The following is a 24,000-nucleotide window of genomic DNA, read 5'->3' on the forward strand; positions in this document are numbered from 1 at the left end:
TAAAAGAGAAAAAAAAGAAAGCCTATAGATTTCCAACATCAGTGCCAATCAATTTTGATATTATTTCACATTTGATAATCTGATAGGAACCGATATTTTATTGCATCAAGGTTAGAAGGAAGACACATTCCTGGCATATGATGACATTCCAGCATTACTCATTTTTTTGTTTCTTTTTCTATTTATTTTTTATCTCAAAGAATTCATTAAAATGTCCAAAACAAAATTCATGGAACTATTTATTTTTGATTAATTTATTCCTTTGGTAAATATCCAATTACAAGATATTTGATTGCTGTAGTTATTACTTATCATTTTTCATAAATTTATCTATTAAATTGCTGTCAAACTAAGTTCAATGAAATTATAAAATTTGACCACAGTATCTATAAATTTACTCTGAGATAATTATGCTATGTTTAAATTAGGATAGTTTTTTTTTTTACAAGTTTCTGAAAATATTGTATTGCTGTAAGCTTATAATCTAATAACATAATATTTCTGATGTGTCACTATGATTTTATCATTGTCCAACGGTAAATTACTATTGCAATAATAATAATAACAATAATAATAATAATAATACTAATTTTGGCACAAGGCCAGTAATTTTGGATGAGGTGTAAGTCGATTGCATCAGCCAAAGTGCTCAACTGCTGCTTATTTCATCAACCCCAAAAAGACGAAAGACAAAGTAAACATCACTGGAATTTGAACTCACAATGCAAAGGTGGAAAAAAACTGCCACTAATCATTTTGTTTGGTGTGCTAAGGACTCTGCCATCTCACTGCCTTATTTCCTGTCATATTGTAATGAGCTTATTGTATACAGTAAGTGTGTATAATATAATGAATGTATAACAATAACAAGATTGTGCTCAAGTGCCCAACTTCTTGTTGAGAAGTGAAACGAAGAAAGACAGCATTGAAAGCTAGAAGTACATGCACAGCACACAGGATAAAAGTGAAAAAGGCAGAAAAAGGAATAAGAAAAGAGTAATAAAGATATAAAGGTATAAGTATGTCAGGAAAGTGGAAAGCTAGATGACGTAAGAAGACGTAGAAATGATGCATGGAGGATGAAGTGAAAGCATTCAGTCTCTCTGTTGGTCTGAAATCAAGAAGAGAGTCCAAGATTGCATCCCCTGGCATGAAAGAGTCACAGCCCTATGCTCTCCATGGAATACTGTGGACTTAGTAAATAACTATGTCAGGAGCAATGTTGGTAAGTTTTACAAAGCACAGAAATTTTTAAGGATACAGTGTCCGGACAACTAACAATTTATGCAGTCAGTTTAATCCATGCTTTGACAATTCTAGGCATAACATTGTTTCTGAAAGTCAGTGGTACTGCATTGCAGTTTGACTCGTGGACTACTAGGTTATGAAGGAAGTACACGGAGTCATTTCATTTTTAGCTTTTAATTGATCGCTCAAAACATGAGGAAATAGATTTAGGATTCAGCTATTTGGTGAAGGACAACACAACAACAGTAGTAGAATTTGAACTCAAGTTCTCATTCTTTGTAGCTCAGTTCTACAGCTTTTGTGGCACATATTATGATAAGAAAATTTCGTTTAAAGGTTCTGTAATTGGAATTAAAAGCAAAGATCTCAACCAGCAATATATGTGATTTTCATCGTTGTTCTTTTGTTGTTCTTCCCCTGGCACAGGTAGCCTCGTACAATTGAAAAGGTGTCAGGGACGAAGAGTTGCTTTCAATAGCAATTTCGTTGGATCACTCTCACCTCTTGCAGTCTCATTATCCTGACAATGACACCACAGAATCCAACAGCCATTGATCCAACACATCTAAACACTCATAGCTTCTCTTCATTAGAATGCTATTGTTTCTCTCACTTTCCACATATGACTTCAGATTATGCCTAACATCAAATTCATTGTTCTCCTGTTTGCTACTTGTTTGTGTTTGATTTGAATTACTACACAACATTATTTAGGATGGTGCTCTTTCGACTGTTGTTGTCACTGATGTTGCTACTATCATTATTATTATTATTATTATTATTATTATTATTATTATTATTATTATTATTATTATTAGGAGTAGTAGTGTTAATATAAGCATTACTGTTGTTGTTATTGTTGTTTTTTCATTAGTAATGACTTATAACATCTCTCCTATCGCCTTTATGGCAACAAAATAAATCATTATTATTATCATTTTCATTATTATTATTATTATTATTATTATTATTATTATTATTATTATTATTATTATCGTCCTCCTGCTCATCATCATCATTTACATCATCATCGTTGTCGTCGTCGTCGTCGTCGTCGTCATCGTCATCATCATCGTTGTCGTCGTCGTCGTCGTCGTCGTCACCGTCATCATCATCATCATTATCGTCATCAAAAAATGAAGACAGCCATTTTGTTGTTCATGTTATAATATTGTTGTTATGAAACAATATTCTAATCTAGTTATTAATATGTCTCTATTGTCATCGTCAATCACCCCCTTTAACTCCATGTAAATCCACCATATTCACTTATTTGTTTATTTTATTATTCGGCTCTTTTATTTCCTGTCACCGACATATCAGTCCCTTGAGGGCAATAAAATAAATCATTATTATCAACATGTTTCCCAATGTTTTATGCAAGGTTTTTACTGCCCCACCAGACAGAGCTTTTCAGATGTGTCTACTATTGTCATTCGGGGTCGTACAATGATGCTTGTTTACAACATCAGCTTTTCTTTGTTGTTTCTGATATTATTTTAGTGTTTTGTATGTGTGTTGTTTTTGGGAGTGAGTGCTAGTGTGAAGTGGGGTTTTGGTGAAGTATGGGCTGCGCTTTTGACAATCATGTAGAGTAGCGATTGTGTGGAGTAAATGTGTTGATATATTATTAGGTGCCAGTTGTGTAGAATATGGTATGTTTGGTAGGGCACAGAAAGCATTGTAAAATGTATTGCTTCTTCATTATATAAAAGTGTGAGTTGTTATTCTGTAGGGAGGTAGGGCAGTGAACTGACAGAATTGTTAGCATGTAGGCAAAATAAGTACCAGTTGTGTACTGGGGCTGATGTAATCAACTTGCTTCTTCCCACCGAAATTGCTGGCCTTGTGCTAAAATTTGAAACCATTTTTATTTTATTGGAAGTTGATTGTGTACATTATGGGCTGGGTGAGTTCTGCTGATGTGCGGTGATCCTATATAGATTGTGTTACACAAAGACTGTACCCTATGAATTGTGCCCATGCAGAATATACAGAGTTCATTTCTGTCAGCTTGTACCCATGGTAGGTCAGAGGGAGCTTAGATCAGTAAGATTCCTTGTTTTGTTCATAAAAAGTTTAATGTAATATTTGTGATTTTGAAAGAGTCTAAAAGAGTCATGTATTGTCAGATTGACAGAATCTTTCTTAGAATGGAAGCAGTATCCATGAGAACAATTTTTGTAGTTCTGATACTTTTGGGTGGGTTTTGCCACAGTGTTTAAAAGTGCCATTTATATTATCAGAGGAACAGTTGGTCTTCTTCTTCTTCTTCTTCTTCTTCTTCTTCTTCTTCTTATTATTATTATTATTATTATTATTATTATTATTATTATTATTATTATTATTATTATCATCATCATCATCATCATCATCATCATCATCATCATTATTATTATTATTATTATTATTATTATTATTATTATTATTATTATTATTATTATTATGCCACATTTGCAGAATTTACATTTATTATGAGTTCAAATCCCACTGACGTTAACTTTGCCTTTTATTCCTCAGGGACTGATAAAATAAAGTGCCAGCCAAATATTGGGGTCAATCGTATCAACACCCCTCCCCTCAAAATTACAGACCTTGTGCCTAAATCAGAAGCCATAATTATTATCTTTATTATTAATATTATTATTGTCACATTGTTGCTGTAGTTATTGTCATAGTCATTGTTGTCGTCGTCATCATCATCATCATCATCATCATCATCATCATCATCATCGCTATTATTAATATTTTGACATCAGCAATGACTGGATTTTGGGATTTGTGGTTCCACATTTCTGGTGACAAAGTTTGACATTAATTCTCTCAGAGATTTTCCCTGAATTACAATTTAAGCCTCTTTTGGTCAAAACAGACTTTTATATTTGCTGGAATATAAATATGACATTGAGAGCAGAAGGTTAAATCTAGGTTTATGATATCGAATTAGGTTCTTAAATTTGCTTATTGACCCCTGAATATGCAGGTTCAGATTCTTTTATTCTTGTCTTTCTTTCATTCTTTTATTCTTTCACCGTTTTCTATCATCAGATTGCCTTCATGCTCGGGTAGTGACTTCGAGGGTGCTAGTCAATTATATGCAACCCAAAATCTAATCTTGTTGTTAGTTTATCAAAAGATAAACTTCACATGACATCAGTATTTTTTCACAGTTATCTCTTTTCTATAAACTTTTCTACCAAAACATATTTGCACCATTTTACACTTCTTTACACAAGCAAAACAACAAATGCAGAAACATATTTTTCCTACTTTTAGTGTAGTCATTCTGTGTCCTTGGGTGTCATAAGCAATAACTAAAAGTGTCGATGACAGGAAAAGCATCCACCCATAAAACATTTTCTCTCAAAACCTCTTCAATTAACATCACCATGAAAAAATGCTGTCACTGGCATGTAAACACACCCCAGTGTCACACAAATGGCACCCATGCTGGTGGTATGTAAAAGCACCCATTACACTCTCAGAGTGGCTGGCATTAGGAAGGACATCCATCTGTAGAAAACCATGTCAAATCAGTCTGGTGCAGCCTTCCAGCATGCCAACCCAGTCAAACCATCCAACTCATGCTAGCATGGACAACAGACATTAAATGATGATGATGATGACAACGACAATGATGATGATGATGATAATGATGATGATGATATATATATATATATATATATATTATGAATCAAACGAAGGAAAAAAAATTCCTTCAAAGGGATGTAAAACATTCAATTCACTGGTACAACAGTTGAATACCACAGATAAAAGGGAATAACTATAACATAGAAATATTAAATGAAATAGAGAAATACAATTGACAAACTGAAAATTTATTTACATTATAATATAATATAATATAATATAAAAAATAAAATATAATATAATAAAAAATAAGATAACAAATCCTTAAAAAAACACATATAAAGTCAACAATTTGTTTTCACTTATATACAGTAGTGAATTTATAAAAATTCCTATCCATGTATACAAGCCTCTTTAGAGCCATGGTTCAAAAAAACACATGAATACTGCCAATTTGACATGGAATTCCATATGTTCTTTTGAACCATTGCTCTAAAGAGGCTTGTATACATGGATAGGAATTTTTATAAATTCACTCCTGTATATAAGTGAAAACAAATTGTTGGCTTTATATGTGTTTTTTAAAGATTTGTTATGTTGGCTTATATTATATTATATTATATTATATTATAATGTAAATAAATTTTTACTTTATCAATTGTATTTCTCTATTTCGTTTAATATATATATATTCTTTTCTACTCTAGGCACAAGGCCCAAAATTTTTGAGGAGGGGACTAGTCGATTAGATCAACCTCAGTACATAACTGGTACTTAAATTATCAACCCCGAAAGGCAAGGTCGACCTCAGCAGAATTTAAACTCAGAATATAAAGACAGACGAAATACCGCTGAACATTTCGCTCACCATGCTAATGTTTCTGCCAGCTTGCCTTATATATATATATACATATATACATAACATATTTAGCTAGGTGTAAAAATCACCTAAGGGATATTAAATATGTTATATATATATATATATATATATATATATGTGTGTGAGAAAGTTATATATATATATATATATTTGTGCATACATGTATACATACATACATATATATATATATATATATATACATATATATATATATATATATATATATATATATATATATATATGTATATACATATATATATATACATAGATTTGTGCATACATGTACACATACATGCATACATACATACATATAAAAATTTGACATCATCAACGTAAGATGTGGAGGCTTGAAAACCATCTAAAATTTCTTCCTCTGCTGCTTGGTAACCAGTGCTGGTTTATTTACATCTCTGTAACTAAGCATTTTGTCATGAGAGGAACACCTGTTTTAAAGTACAACACCTTCATCCACATCCTCATCCTCCTCCTTATCATCATCCTCCTCCTCCTTATCATCATCATCATCATCATCATCATCATCATCATCATCAATATCCCTATTCATGATTTCTCTGTTTATTATTCTCTCATTCAATTCAAAACGAAGCACCACCATCTCCTTCAAGTTTCCTCCACCTCCTCTCCCCACAGCAGCTCTTCCTCCTTCCCCCTCCACCTACCTACAATCCTCTCCTCCCCCATAACGCCACCCCTTGCCATCTCCCTCCCCTTCCAACACACAACTGTTAGTTTAGACATAATACCATTACTATTAATTATTATTTACACTAAATTAGATAGGATTAATTGGAAAGGAAAGTTAACATATTTGTTTCTTCTTTCCTCATCAGCTGTCAATGTACTTTTGTTCATTTGTATTCTGATTGCTATTGCATGTGTGTGTGTGTGTGTGTATGAGGGCAGGTTTCTATACACATTTCTATGTATGTGTGTGTATACATATAATAATATGTGCATATATATATATATATATATATATGTGTGTGTGTGTATATATATATATATATATATATATATATATATTTAAGAGACAAGTGTACGTACGCCGCTATATATATATATATATATATATATATATATACGTGCTTGTGTGCATATATACATATGTACATGACTCTGTGTTTGTGTGTGTTTCCGTAGTCGTCACATTGTTTTCTTTCTAAAACTCATTGCTTTCAGAACAGAATAAATAAATAAATATTTATAATAAGCACAGAAACAAATACACATGCACACACACACGCACACACACACCCACTTACATACATATATGACTAGAAATGCATGTATTCATGTGTGTGTGTGTGTACAGGCATAAACAGGCACACATTGATGTACAATACATAAATGCATAAACACCTAAATAAGGTCCGTGCATGCATAAAGTATGATAAATGTCTAAATAACAAAACAAGGCATTAAAGAAGGAGGGAATAAGGGCCATTGGTAATAATTTCGAATATCTCTTGATTATTGTGATTTACCTTAATTCAAATTAAATACTTTTTTCTTCTTCCTCCTCCTCCTCCCTCTCCTCTTCCTTCTTTTCCTGTTGTTTTTTTTTATTTTCTTCTTCTTTTTCCTTCTTATTATGATTGCATCATCAGTATGAATATTTTGAGATTAGTATCATCATCATCATCATCGTCATCATCATCATCATCATCATCATCATCATCATCATCTTGTTATTATTACCATCATCACTATCATCGTCTTCATCATCATCGTTAGTATTGTTGCTGATATTATAGTTGTTGTTTCTGTTGTTGTTTTCGAAAGTTTTCCCAAATTCTCAGATAAGGACTCTGTAAGTAGCAACAACAACAACAACAACGACAACAACAACAACAACAATCATGACAGCAATTAAACAGAGAAGTTAAATAATAATAATGAGAAATTAAGCAAATTACAATGCAGCATGAATATTAACGAATCCAAAAGAATTTGTTAAGGATGGTGGAGGTGACAGTGGAGTCAGCGAGAACAGTGGTGGTGGTGGTGGTGGTTGTTGTGGTTGTGGTGTTTGTGGTGGTGAAGGAGCTCACTGAAGTAGGCTTATTAACATCTTTTCAGATTTATTTAGGGAGAAAGGATAAAAAAAAAGCCCCTCTACCTCACGTATCAGGATAAAATAGCTGTTGTAGGAAACTTGAATAATACTGCATAATTGCTGGTTAGATTTATACGGCAGAAATGATGGATCCTTTAATTTATTTGAGGGGAATCTTCTGGGGATGGATGTGGTGTGGTGGAGAGAGAGGCAGTCCAATCTTTTATTTTATATTTTCTTCAAATTTATTTCATTTTACTTTTTCTTCTTCTATATATTTTTGTTGTTTTTCACTTTTTTGTTTCTGGTATTGTTGCTGTCATTATTATGATGTTGTTTATTATTATTGTTGTTTTTGTTGTTGTTGTTGTTGGTGTTCTTGTTAAGGTGGCAAGCTGGTGGAATTTCTAGTCCAGCTAGACAATATGATTTGCAGTAGTTCATCCATCTTTATGTTCTGAGATCAAATCCCAACAAGGTCAATTTTGCTTTCATCATTTCCTGGGTTGAAAAACTTAATTACCAGTCAAGTACTGGGGTCAATGTCATTAACTCCCCCATCCCTGCAAAAACTGCCACCTGTGCCAAAGTTTGAGACTATTATTATTATTATTATTATTATGATTATCATTATTATTATTATTATTATCATTATTATTATTAATATTATTATTATTACTACTACTACTACTACCACTGCTATTGCTGCTGCTGCTGTTGCTGCTAAGGTGGTGCACAAACTGAATTGTTAGCATGCCGGACAACATACTAAGGAACATGTTGTCCATTTTTACATTATTCTGTTTGAATTCTGTCAAACTCAACTTTGTCTCTCATACATTTGGGATTGATAAAATATCAGTTGAGCCCGGGGGGGGGGGGGGCAACGTAATCAATTAACTTCTCTCCTCCACCCAAATGTCTGGTTTTGTGCTTATAGAAGAAAGGATTATTATCATTATTATTTCTTTTTATCACAGGTTTTGTTGGAACTCCTGGGGTCTTACAGGCGAAGCAGGCTTCCTACTTTCAGCCTATGGTACCATGCTATTCATTCTTTTACTCCCCCTAGATTGTCATGTCTTTTCTTGTATTCTTTCTGCACCAGCATGCTACATTCGCTTACTATATGAATTAGGCTTTCCTCTTTTGCTTTGCATAATCTACATTAGGAATCTACTTGGTTTTTGTCTATCTTGGCTGTTATCCAATTAGTCCTTAATGCTTGACCGTGTGCTGCTACTAACAAACTCTCTGTCTCCCTTTTCAGCTTTCATTTCTGCAGCCATAACTATGTCTCACTACTACTATTTGCTGAAACTATCTTTAGGAATCCACCATGCAACACATAGTATTATTATTATTATTATTATCATTATTATTATTATTAAGTCAGTGAGCTGGCAGAATTATTAGCATGCCAGGTGAAATGCTTAGTGGTACTTCATCTGTTGTTATGTTCTGAATTCAAATTCCAGTAAGGCCAACTTTGCTTCTCATCATTTTGGGGTTGATAAATCATGTACCAGTCAAATACTGGGGTCGATATGATCGATTGCCCCCCCCCTCCTCACAAAAAACCCAGGTCTTCTGCCTATAGCAGAAAGGATTATTATCATCATTATTATTATTATTATTATTATTATTATTATTATTATTATTATTATTATTATTATTATTATTATTATTGTTATTATTATTATTGTTACTATTATTACAAAATTCTATTTTTGTTTGTATTACTGTTGTTGTCGTCATTGTTGTTGTTGTTGCTTTTGTTGTTGTTAGCTTTGCAAACTCCTGCTGCATCTGACTTGTTTCCAGGAGGTTAAAAAGATTAAGAAAAAAATTATTATCAATAGTGATTAAAATTACAAATGTGATTCAGTTTCATTTTTGCACATCTCCATGCAGTAGGCCTTCTTCCTATCTTCTTCCTCCTCAACCATTATTAACGACTTCCATTGGGTTTGTTTTTCTCCAATATTTGGTTATTTCTTTCATAATTTATTGGTTTTTCCAATTTGGGTTGCAGCTGAGAAATGACTCTCATCAAAGCTTAGACATTTGTCCATTTTTCAAAAGTCTCCTTGCACTTAAACATTGCAGCCTTTTGGCATTTACACACGGACACACACATACACACATGCACACATATATGTGTATATATGTATTTACACACACACACACACACACACACACACATATATATATATATATATATATATATATATATATATACATGCATATGTATGTATGTATGTATGTATGTATGTATATATATATATATATATATATATATATATATATATATATATAGATAGATAGATAGATAGATAGATAGATAGATAGATAGATAGATAGATAGATAGATAGATAGATAGATAGATAGACACAGAGATATCAGTGTTGACCAGACCATTGTATGCTGTTAAACACTACTGCTCACAATGCAGTTCCATTTCTGTCTTGATTGCACCATTCTTTTCTTTCTTGACACAAATTTTTTGACTAAATCATCTTTCCATCATCGTGAAGGCCTTCCAAGCAGCCTTTTCTAAACCCTTGTATAGAACTTGGCAACTGCATGGGTCTACCTGTTGTCTGTGAACCTTGCAACATGTCCAGTCCTGCAGAACTTGTGCTTTCAGCATTCTTTCAGTATCACATCCTTCACTCCACTCCATTCTTCAATTATTTCATTTCAAAATGAAATATAAAAGTAAAATGAAATGGAAACAAAATACAATTAAAATGAAATGAGAATGAGTGGCTGTGTGGTAAGAAACTTGCTTCCCAACCACATGGCTCCAGTTTCAGTCCCACTGCGTGGCACCTTGGGCAAGTGATTTCTGCTATAGCTATGGGCCAACTAAAGCTTTGTGAGTGGATTTGGTAGATGGAAACTGAAAGAAGCCTGTCATGTACATATGTGTGTGTGTTTGTGTGTGTGTGTGTGTGTGTGTGTGTGTGTGTGTGTGTGTGTGTGTGTGTGTGTGTGTGTGTGTGTGTTTGCATGAATGTGTTTATGTGTTCGTGTTTGTCCCCCACCATCGCTTGACAACCAACGTTGGTGTGTTTACATCCCCGCAAATAGGCAGATCAGCAAAATAGAATAAGTGCTAGTCTTACAAAGAATAAGTCCTGGGGTCAATTTCTTCAACCAACTAAATGTGGCACTCCAGCATGGCCACAGTCAAATGTCTGAAACAAGTAAAATAATAAAAACAATATATATATATATATATATATATATATAAACGAGACAAAGCGTTTTCATCAGGGTGGCCCAAACTAATAGCTATGTGCTCTGAGGGCTCAAATTAGTGTGCCATTAAAATTCCCCTTTGAGCTACAGTTCAAGACATGATTTTGCGACTTCCTAAGGTGGCTAGAAGTACCTTCTCCTTGAGTTGATAAGTATAGATTAAAGCAGAAGAGAAAAGGTGAGACTATGACATCTAATTTAGCTATATAATAAAGTTAAATAACTATAAAACTGTTTGCCTTTTCTTTTTAGCTTTAATCTATATATAAGTATATATTAATATATATATATATACATATATATATATAGTTTTAGGGAAAAGAACCAAGGTTCATGAACTTATCGATGAAAATCCACTGTCACATATAGACAAATTAATAAGTAAAAGCACAATGAATAAATATAATATAATACAAAGTAAATATCATAAGATAATGATAATAAAACGACTACACGTGTTTCATAACCAAATTTTGAAATAGAAAAAAATGTAACACCTTGACTTTCTATTCTGCTCCACCAGTTTCAATGATTTTGTTGTTGGTGTTGTTTCTGCACTCACAATAGAAAAGAAGACAAGTAACTAAGTGGGTCCGGTGTTGGACTCATGATTGTTAGGTAAGGGTCTTGTTTCATGGGTGAGGCAGCACAAGTCCATAAGCATGACATTTCTTTTCACATTGTTCCAGTTTGCTCAACCTAAAATGCATACCAGAGGTAGCTGTAAGTTTAAATCGTGATGCACTGGCATCACATTCAGGATGGAGTCCTGTATCTCTCAATCATTTCCATAAATGTTTTGAGAAACCAGGATAAGCCTGGACTTGAATGAACCTGTGGACATTCAAGGCAGTATTTAACTATGACAAAGAACAGTTCTGGAATGTCTCTATGCTCTTGGACAGATATTAAGATCCAGATATCCATTGACATCCTACCTAAACTTCTTCACTTCAGAATAATTACATTAAAATATTTGCAAGTATTTTTAATCATTCTAAAGGTATAGCCATGTGGTTTAGAAATTCTGAATGTAATCCCAAGATTCAAGGTTCCATATTTCTATATGGCACTCCGAGCTAGTGTTTTCTATAATGGCCTTAGTTTGACCAAAACTCTTCTGGCATAATTTGGTATGTGAATACAGAAAGCCTTCAGGTGTATGTGTTTTTATGTGCATATAATTCATGGGTATATATCGGTGCAGGAGGAGAAAACTGATGAGAGAACCCAAAAACCAGTATTTTTACAACGAATTTGCTTGAAATATTTGTTCTGCACCATGTGATAGACACTCCACTTGTCCATATTGCATTGAGAAATGCAAACTTCTGAGTATAACATGAAAAATCTACAACCAATGAAGCTTTTGTTCACTAAATTCCATCCAAAACAAATTAAAGACGAATGATGTGATTCCAATATACAATCAGTTAAACGTTAAACACTTAAAATAAAATATTCTTAAACAAAGTGTTTGGATGCACTTCCAAAACAATTTATCTTTAAGCTGGATGCTTTCGTTATTCATTCATTCTATTGATATTGATATTATTATTATTCATATTATTACAATTATTATTATTGTTATTATTATTGTTATTATTATTATTATTATTCATGTTGTTGTTGTTGTTGTTATTATTCTCTCCATTAGGTAACAAGAAATGTTTATTGCCATGCCTTTTGACAGATGGCTAATAGTGTAGGAGTTGAGACGAAATATATATCATTTCTAACGAAAACATCTGTAATTAACGGGAAGGAAAAACAGTGTCTCTTTTCAATAATTAAGTTTGTCGAGCGATATTGCTAGTGTCTCATGTCAGTTTAATGTCAGTATCAAATACTGATATGACCTCCATGATATCTAATAAATATCATTTGTTCAAAAAGTATATATTTCAAATGAAAATATGCTCTGTGATGTGCAAAGCAGATTCTATTTAATTAGCAACATATGTAAGCTTCTTTTATTGTTTCTGTATGGTTTATGCTTTGCAATGAAGGGGAAGTGAGTGAATAGTTTCTTCTTGGTGAGGAAAATAGATTCACAGATAACAAGAAACCAATCTGGAGAATGGAGAATCTGGACTTTAAAAGTGTGAAGCTATAAAATTATGGCTTTCTCTCGGTTCCAATCAGCTATAATTGTTGTTTCTATTTTAGTCACACGGTCAAGAGTTCTGAGAGGAGGGGTTAGTTGATAATATTGACCCCAGTATTTAACTGGTATTTTGCTGATCCAGGAGAAGTAAAAGCCTAAGAGACAAGGTTGACCTTTGATAGGATTTGAACTCAGAAAAATAGAGTTAAAAGAAATATTTTTTTCTGCTCTAAGCACAAGGCCTGAAATTTTGGGGGAGGGGGACCATCAATTAGATCGACCCTAGTACGCAACTGGTACTTAATTTATCAACCCCGAAAGGATGAAAGACAAAGTCGACCTCAGCGGAATTTGAACTCAGAATGCAAAGACAGACGAAATACTGCTCAGCATCTTGCCCAGCATGCTAACATTTCTGCCATCTCACTGCTTTAGTCAAAAGAAATATTGGTCATGTATTGTCTTTTTGTTTTTTCTTTATCGAACTGTTCAGCCAATTGTCTACCATAACTTTGGTCAGTAATAATAATATTTCTTATAGATTTAGTGTGGATATACTTTTGTCATACATACACACATGCATACACACATACATATACACAAACATATATACGTGCACACATACATATGCACACATGCACACATGCATACATTCACACATACATACACTCATGCATCCGTTCATACATATATAGGCACATACATACGTACACACATACTTGCAGACATAATACATACACACGTACATGTACACATACAAATATATAAACACACAGTCAAGTATGTATATACATAAACACACATAGATACCTACATACATACATACATACATACATACACACACACACACGCATACCTACCTATCTACCTACATACATACATACATACACATGCATACATACATACATACATGCATGCATGCATACATACATATATACATGCATACATACATGCATACATACATACCTCATACATACATACATACATACATACATACATACATACATACATACACATACATACATGCATGCATATATATATACAATCTACTAAATATTGTTGAGGCAAAATACATGAATGGAGCAACAAAAGTAACATTCATTAGACAGGAGCAGGTGATTGCCTCCAGAGACATCAAAAACACTATTGACAATTCCTATTGTCTCTCTGTGATAAATGTCACCTGGAACATTGGAAGAAATGTTTTGCAGCGTTTATTCAGATATTTTGTGTTTTGACTTTAATTCTCACCATGCTTAACGTTAACTGTTTCTTCTTTGGGAGTAAAGAACCATAATCAGTGGCACACTGGTGGAATTGGTTGAGTTCAGGATTAGATGCTTTGCTATATTTATTCTGGAATCTTGCATTCTGAGTTCAAACACTTTCCAGACCAGCATTGCCTTTTATCCTTCCAGGGTGAATAGATAAAGTCCCACCCTAGCACACTGGACTCTCAAATTCAATGCTTTCCAGCATTTGTTCTGAACCTCAGCAACCTATGTTCAAATCCTGTTGAGGCCTGCCCGAGTGGTGAACTTAAGCCACTATTCAGTTTAACATAGCTACTCAAATCCTTGGATACATTTATCAAAGTCCTTTCTGTTAGAAGTCTTCAGGCCAGGTCTTGGTTCAATCCGCACATCCTTTCCTTCCAACAGCCATTAAGACCATGAAAATAGTCATGTACTTTGCTCTAAACAACTGAGGTATGATGACAGCAACTTAAATATAAAACAATATGGTCTTTGATTGATGGGGTTTTGTTTTACCAGGTACTGTGCTAGCTATTCCAGGTAACGATACCGGTCACTTTTATATTAATTAAAGGATTATATCTCTGGAACATTATCAAAAGCATTAATCAGTGTTAGAGTCATCACTCACTGGATAAATCAAAAGCAAATAAGATAGCCAGACCCATCAAACTTACTTCGATGTTAGTAAGACATTTCAGTTAGTTTAGTGGTCTCCCTAACAACTGCCAGTCAGGACCTGAATCCTGATAAACTTGAGCAGAGCTTTTTTCCACATAATAGACATAACTAATTCAGTAATAACTAATATAGTAGACATAACTCAAGATTCTATGACTTTTGATGATGTTTATAAAACTAGAATCTTTTGTGAAACCAACCAAAGAAATATATGCAAAAACAGGCATTATTTCTAGGGCCGATTTGAAACTAACAGCAGGAAATGATAGATTCTATATAGATAAAATGTGTGTGTGCGTGTGTGTGCGCACGCGCATTGAAGATGATTGTATAAAATATAAGATTTTCTCTTTTTTCACAATTTTGTGCTGATGTCATGCTGAGCATATCGTTTTTGAAATTGCAAAAAAGAAATATAGAAAGTAGCTATCAATCATCAATTAGAAATATTTTTGTTAATATATAGTTTTATTGAACGATGGGGTAGCCATGGAACCTGGTAAACGTTTGCAAAATCTCACTTTAAACTGAAAAACTTATTTCAACTAAATATTAAAAAATAAAGAGTTTCCACTTTCGGAAATTTCAAAAGAGAAGACATCACAGAATAAAGTATGGTGGGTGTTGGTTTTGCTTGTTATCGGTGGTTCCATAAAAAAAAAAAAAGTAGTGGTGTAAATTCCTCTCAAACTACCTACCATTTTAGAAAGCTTTGGACATTTATCCACTTCCATGAGCTGAACATTGTATTACAACATCAACTTTCTAATGAAACCAAGCTAAGAGTGTCTGTTATCAAATTTGTATCATATCATAAATGAAAAAATCACATACAATTTCCTAAGAAGCTGGAAAGGTAACCTGTTCTCATCTTGTTTGTTGTTAACACAACGTTTCAGCTGATGTACTCTACAGCCTTCATCAGGTGTCTTGGGGAAATTTCAAACCTGGATTCTCATTCCTAAGGTATTTTTCGATGCTGGTGTTATTATTATTATTGTTATTATTATCATTATCATCATCATCATTATTATTATTATTATTGTTCTTCTTATTATTATTCAGGTCACTGCCTGGAATCGAACTCGGATTTCCTGTTCACCACTGAACTGATTTCCTGTTCACCACTCAACCAATTTCCTGTTCACCGTGTGGTATTTTCCAAGTAATTGTTGTTGCTGAAACACCAACATCAGACTGTTGTTATACCATGTGACCTTTTTCGACCAATCACAGGCTAGCATCCAGTAGTAAACATTTACTCTCTTCACTCAAACTCTCATTCAGACCCCAATGGCTGAAGACTAGCCATACACTTGAAACTCAGAGTACCAAGGAGTCTGAATCAAACTGATTTAATCTATACATGTAGCTCCCAATAAATGTGTTGAGTACTCATCTTTCATTTGTCTGCTCCCACATATATATATATATATATTGAGAGAGAGAGAGAGGGGGAGAGAGGGAGAGAGAGAGAGAAAGAGAGAGAGGCAGATACATAAATAGATAGATAGATAGATAGATAGATAGATAGATAGATAGATAGATAGATAGATAGATAGATAAATAGATAGATAGATAGATAGATAGATAGATCAATGCTAAATATTGTGAAATAAAATGTAAAGTTTTATCAATCAATAAAACATGTTTGAAGATAATTTCCACATTTGCTCATAATTTGAAATTCTAGAATTGCTTCAACACAAAAACTGAGAATTTTTATCGAAAGAAGTAAGTTTATTTTCACTTCTGCATATTTGGATCTGTTTTTATTTGTGCTCAGAGTACAATACTAATCTTTCGAATCCTTTAAAGCTGTCAAACATAATAATGATCTGACCTTACACAAAAATAAAGAAATTCTGATTTGGGTGCAAGGCCAACGGACGGATCTAGTCATTCCAATCGATTCCAGTTCATGACTGGTACTTTGTGTTATTGACCCAGAAACGATGAAAGGTGAAGTTGATCTTGATAGGATTTGAACTCAGAATGTAAATAGTCATGGTTAAATATCAGTAAGCATTTTGTCTGATGTTCCAAACAATCCTGCCAACCCATAGCCCTTAGAATAATTAAATCTAATGTATGTTCGCTAATTTAATAATCTGACATCTATTAACTTTGTATGTTATTTAATTTCAAATGGAGAATTAATTCCCAGTTCAGAAGTCCTTCAGGTTTTTGAAGAACTCTCAAAATAGTAAATAACTTCAATGGGTGTGTAATCTTTTGCCTACTTCCCCAAATCAAACCCTTTCTGATCTTTGAAAACTATGCTATCATCAATATAGATTTCCCTTTGCATGAGACCATTTTGATACCATTTCAAATTATACTAATCAAGCAGTTGTGGAATGGGAATATCGATGATATTTTGTCTTTTACTATTAGATCAGGTGTTACTGGTGCAAACTATTATTGTACCGTGGTTATCACAAGATGGTAAACTTTCTCAAGGTTTCTAAATAATCTCTTACTACACTGTCGAAAAAGTTAATGCAGTTATAGAAACTGTGAGATAATGGAAACATTTAATTTGGTGACAGATCAAAGGTCCATTTTGACAATAAAAGCCATGATAAAATGATAAAATCTTACACTAAAGAATCGAAATTCTCTCCCTCTCTCTCTCTCTCTCTCTCTCTCTCTATTGTGCTCTGTAAACTATAAACATGGCTTGGAGAATCTTCCAGATTATCATACGTCTCCTGCTTGTGCTGGTACTTCGACAACTATAAATTTAGAATTACTGCATCATTTCTTAGCTCATCCTTGTATAAGAAGTTATAAAAGTGTGTAAGCAAACATTTTCTGTCAAAGAAGTATAACGAGTCTGCACCAGTTGTCATGGATGTAATAAAACTTAACATAACTTGTATTGTCTAAAGATATTTCTCTAATAAAAACTATCCAGCCATTTGAACGCTTGTCAAAAGATTTTAAAGGAGCTCTTCCACATCCTATTAATTCACATGTAAACATACATACCATAATCGATAAATGTTCTCGTTTTCTAAGTGTCCATACATGTACTTCTATTGTTAGAGACTTATTGAGAAATGCCATCGTTTATTCATTCAAATAGAGTATCTTCTTTCTTACCTGTCAATTTAAAGCAATTCCTAAATAGCCATAGGATTTCTACCAACTGTACGACGACCTCAGATAAACTCTGAGGGAATTTGCTGTGTGGAAAGTATAAACAGATTATTTGGTTAACCCTTGAAAGTGAAAACAAAAAAGAAATAAACATTTGTCAATGGAAGACCGTGTTACTTGGTGCTCTACAATCATTGCTGTGGATAATCTCCAACCTCATGAAATGCTCTTCTGCTTTTCAACAAAAACTTATTCAACTCACCAGTTGACTTACCAAACCTAGCATGGTTTGTCAACATCATCGTACATACAATTCAAAACTGGATCCACTTGTGGAACCCATAAAACTCTGAGAGGCTGATTGTAAATACACTCAATACCAGAGGAAGAAACTGTTTCTAAAAGAGATCCGGTTCTCTGAAGATGTGAGGAACATAAAACGAAACCAGATTGTCACAATGTGTAATAAATCCAAACTGAAATGGTAAATAGATCGACCATAGTTCAAGAGAATCATGAAATGAAACAAAGGCCATGAAGTAAGTAGTGGGACTGGAACCTAAAATCCTATGGTCAGGAAAATAAATTTCTTTACCGCACGTCCATGACCCTTGACCACACAGTCATTCTTATTTTAAATTGTTTCAAGGATAATCTCTGCATTTTATTGCAAAGGGATTCTTTCAGACTGTCTTACACTAGCTCTGCTAAAATAGACAAAGACTAATGGTAGCTTGACATCATCACAGTTTATTTAAAGCATCAATGATGAAATAGCTGACAACTTTTTCAGTAGATATTAACACCATGACAGTAAGTTCTAGCTTCACATGAATACTTTATGTAAAATTCCCCTTAGAAGGGGGCTATTTTATCATATATTTTACATCTTTTTTATCATTTTTTTCATCTTTTTTATCATATTTTTCCCCTTTCATTTCATCCTAAGCTCCTTACTTTTTATGCTCATTCATAAAAAAAGCTAATCTGAAATATTCCATGGAGGATCAATGAGTAGCTATATACCCCATTTTTTCTTTATTGTTGACCAACAAGGGTGTGCATCAATTGGTCACCAGCTTGGGAATCTTCTTAGTATTATCAAGAAATTTATCAATGATATAATATCTATGGACAGGAGCAGTATAAGATGATAATGCAACAAAACAGATTGGTAAGTGTGCAAATCATCTTGAACTTCAGTGAAAGAGAAAATAATACAGGAACTGGACAAACCCACTTTCATTAAATATTTTGACAAAAATAAAATTAAAAATGAATATGTACATTATTTACCTTATTTACATTTGACGGATGTGTGTCAGTCATAAAAATGGGTCTGTAGTACTGGACTAAAATATATCTAGGTTCTATAAACTGCAGTATGAGAAATCTAATAATAATAATCCTTTCTATTATAGGCACAAGGTCTGAAATTTGTGGGGAGGGGATTAGTTGATTACATCGACCCCAGTGTTTCACTGGTGCTTAATTTATCAACCCAGAAGGGATGAAAAGCAAAGTCGACCTTGGCAGAATTTGAACTCAGAATGTAGTGATAGGTAAAATACCACTAATCATTTAGATCAATGTGCTAACGATTCTGGCAGTCCACTCCCTTAAAGATCTAATAATGATGCACCATAAAATGGATAACAAGTCTGTTAGTTTAGAAGATAAGTTTGTAGGAAACTATTGAGTGTTAGGGAGAAGTTTAACACTTTGGCATTTCAACTGGCCTTATCCAGCCTAAATATTCAATTTGTTTTATATTCAAATGGGCCAGATCTGGCCTCTCACACCTACCCTTCAATGTTGTTCTAAAAATAAACGATCATATCATTGTAATCTTGGAGATTCAGGATAATGAATTATTAATTCAAAATGACGTGAATGAATAAGCATTACATTGGACAGAATAATCTGTATCGAATGGGTTAAGCGGGTATTCGTTAATGTCGATGCTATTAATGACTGTAACTCACGCTCTTTGCAGATAACAACATGGCCTATTGTGTTCCTGTATTTGATATAATTGCACAAAAGAGCAAACCAATTATCACTATAGCAACAGAACTTCCACCTTGTTCTGACAATGATGCTTCTATGGGGTTACTAGATCTGCTTGAAATAGCAGTGAAATCAACATCAATTCACACTATTTTTTATCTAGGATAAAAAGGAGTGTAGTCCGAGATTCACAATGCCAAAGAAAAAACAACAGTGGTAGTGAATTGGCAAAACCATTAGAGTGCCAGATAGAATACCTCACAGCATTCTTTGCTCAGAGTTCAAATCCCACCAAGGTCAACTTTGCTTTCATTCTTTCACAACAGATAAAAATTATCTATCTGGGAAAGCTGATGTAAAGTGGTGGTGATAGTGGTGGTGGTGGTGGTGGTGGTGGTGGTGGTGGTGGTGGTGGTGGTGAAGGGTGGGAGGGTGTTGAGGTCAGCCATTGGAGTATGATCAGTCTTTAAGTATTTTAACTATTTATATCAGTCAACTCGGCTACAGCTATCCCATCCAGCACGAGAGGAACGGCGGGATCAGAGCAACGATTTGTGTGCTCACTCAATAGAGCATTGGTGCCAAACTGCCTCTGAAGAATAATGGCTGAACACCTCTAAGCTGGATTGAAGGCTGAAAGACAAAGAAGTCAAGGTGGATATAAAGAGGACAAAAGCATATCACAAAGCACTTTTCTTTGATACTTTCATTTCTTCTCACATCTCTGTGAGGTTTTTGGTTTCCCCTGGGTTGCATAATTAAATCTTCTTAGTCACATGACCTTGCTTGCTTTCTTTAAAATTTCTGAAGAGAGAATCAATCGAGTATTATTGACATGGGAAGACAATTGACCAGAGAGGCAACTGGGTGACAATGTAAATTCCAATTTGTATTTGTATTTTCTTTTACTTGAAAGCACAAGTTTTCTGCTGGACATGTTATAAGGTTCACAGACAACCAGACAGCAGCTGAACCTGTGCAGTTGCCAAGTGGTATCCAAGGAATCAGAAAAGGCCACTTAGAAGGTCTTCATAACAATGAGAAGATGATTTACTTAAGCAATTTGGGTCAAGATGGAAAAGAATGACACAATCAAGACAAAATTAGAAGTGCATTGTGATCAGTGGTGTATAACTGCTTGTGATGATCTGACCAATATTGTGATACTAAGATTTTTTTTTACTTAGGCTACCATTGACTGAGTAGAGAAAATATCCTGATTGCAAGCTCATGGATTGCAAGTTCAAATTAGCTGTATGGCTATAGTTTCTTTGTAAGGTAGAATACTTTATTTTACATTGTCTTAAATGAATTAGTTCTGGCAAAGAATTAAAAGATCATCTCGAAAGCCATTTGCAACAGACTAGCCATAATACAGAGGAAGATTTATCAGTCATGCATTTCAAACCCTGAACAGTGAGATGTACAACTGGTCTTTAATAAAAACCCTGTCAAGAGTTTCATAAGCATCCACATTTACATCGATAAAATCCTTTGGAATAACATGAATATCATAACACCTCTTTCTTCTCTCGTTTCAGATTGTTCGACTCATTATCATCATCATTTAACGCCCACTGTCTATGCTGGCATGGGTTGTTAGAAGTAATCCATCGACAGTTCGAGTATTGCTACCACAACCATTTTCATCATTTATTATGTCAAGATTCCTCACCGTATAGAATTTATTACCAAGTTTAGTCCACCTCACTGTTAATGGGGAGTACAGTGTGTATAGCTAACCGCTGTTGAGGTTCAATGGATTGTAGGATTGGATTTCAAGGCTCTCTGGATATTTATTGTCTGGAAAAGATTAGTTTAATGACCTTATGCTTTGTGGTTAATTGTATAAAGAGGGAATGTGTCTAATAAAAATTATGATGAATTACATTGACGAGATTTAGAAAACTAAATATAAAAACAGGAATGCATTTGCTTTCAATGCAAAACGAAAGGAAAAAAATGAAAAAAATTATAGCTGTTTATTGTGTAGAGTTTCGTTAGTATGGTATAATATAAAATAGTATAGTTTAGTAGGGTTTAGTAGAGTATAAAATAATGTAGTTTAATAAAGTTTCATTCACTGACAACCAATTCTGTTTATTTATGAAATTTTCTGGTGATTATTATAAAGCTAAATCAACCTCTATTGAAAAAAGCAAATAAATTTCAGCCATCTTAATTGATTTACTGAGTTTTTCAAAACCATAATTGTTCATCACAGCTTATGGAGTGTTTATTCCAGTTGCCAAAGTGTTGTGCTGGAACTTTCCATGCATCCTCACACCTAAAATATCTGCTTGACATAATTTGGAATTTGAAATTACATGTGAAGAAAAATGAATCGGTTGGATTTTTTTTTTTTCCTAGTTTCCTGTACTTTTTTCTTTAGATTTTTTTTTTAATATTATTTTTGCATGTAACATAAGCTGAGCAAACCTGAAAATTGAATATTTGCATAAATTGTTAAAATAATATGGTATGATCCCCTTCCTAAAATGAGTCATTCAACTCTAAAATGACAGTGGTAGTTAGTTTTAGTGAGGTCATCCAGGATAATAGAGTAAGCCTGGATCAATATCAGCAGCAAGGTTAAAATGGTTGACCTTCCAATTAATGGCCTAGAACTTTAAACCTTCAGCTGTCTGCTTCAACTGAAAAATCGTTATTTATTTATCAAATACTTCTTGGCATAAATATTTATTTGGTTAGAAGTTGAGGAAGAAAATAGTAATTCCAGTGTCATTCATAGAAACTGGTAATAGAGGAGGACCTGTTTGTTTGTTATTTTCCATAAGAGTAACCAGAAATTTGACAGAGGTTAATGAGTTATTTAATAAATGAATCCTACTCGTTAGAATGTTATGTTCTCTACCTCCTCCCCACCACCTCTACGTCTTACTGTCAGGAAGTCAACATACCTTTATTAACATTCAGCTGAACTCTAAATTAAACATTTCTCTCCACAAATTAAGCTTCTAACAAGACAAATGGTTTTCTTCCTTTTCTTTCACATTAAATATTCTACAACATAAGGAATTAAGCCAAACTTCCTAATCAATATCTTTGATAACAGAAGAAGCTAATTTATCAACTGATAAAGAACTGCATATTTACCATTTTCTCCTAAATTCTATGCAACTCAACAGTAAAATATCAACAGAAGAACGTCATAGTCCTGAGTTCAAATCTACTTAAATATTAAGTAAAATATCTTTCTTCCCCCATGGGTTTTTACATCCCACATAAAACATGTAGAAAAATTGATAAGAATTAGACTTACATTAGTATCTGAAGATAATGAAATGATTAAATTTTCTGTATTTATGTAATTGTAATACATATAGAAACGGTAGAGAAACAGTATCATACACAATATAGAGAGAGTAATAAAGATAAGACTTTAATCTGAATGAAGGTGAAATGATTACATTTACTAATTTCTTCATTTTTCTGCATAGTTTCACTAATAGCATAGATTAGGCAAATGTGTTTATTATTGAAGCACTGTTTTACAGCAAAGTGTCCTTCTTGTCATTAACCCTTAGCTGCTATTTTTTGAATTAGGAATCTTTTACTTCACACACCTTCAAAGGTTTGAAACCAGTTGATGGGAGAAATTAAAAAAAAGTATTGCCACTTGTAGCTCATGTAAACACACAAACACATAGACACATACACGTATTCACACACACAGACACACACACACACGCACACACACACACACAGACAACCACTTCCAAATATAGCAATCATTCCACCCTCCCACTACTAAAT

The sequence above is a fragment of the Octopus bimaculoides genome, chromosome 5 (genome assembly GCF_046866305.1).
Source record: "Octopus bimaculoides isolate indiv1 chromosome 5, ASM4686630v1, whole genome shotgun sequence".
Taxonomy (NCBI): Eukaryota; Metazoa; Mollusca; class Cephalopoda; order Octopoda; family Octopodidae; genus Octopus; species Octopus bimaculoides.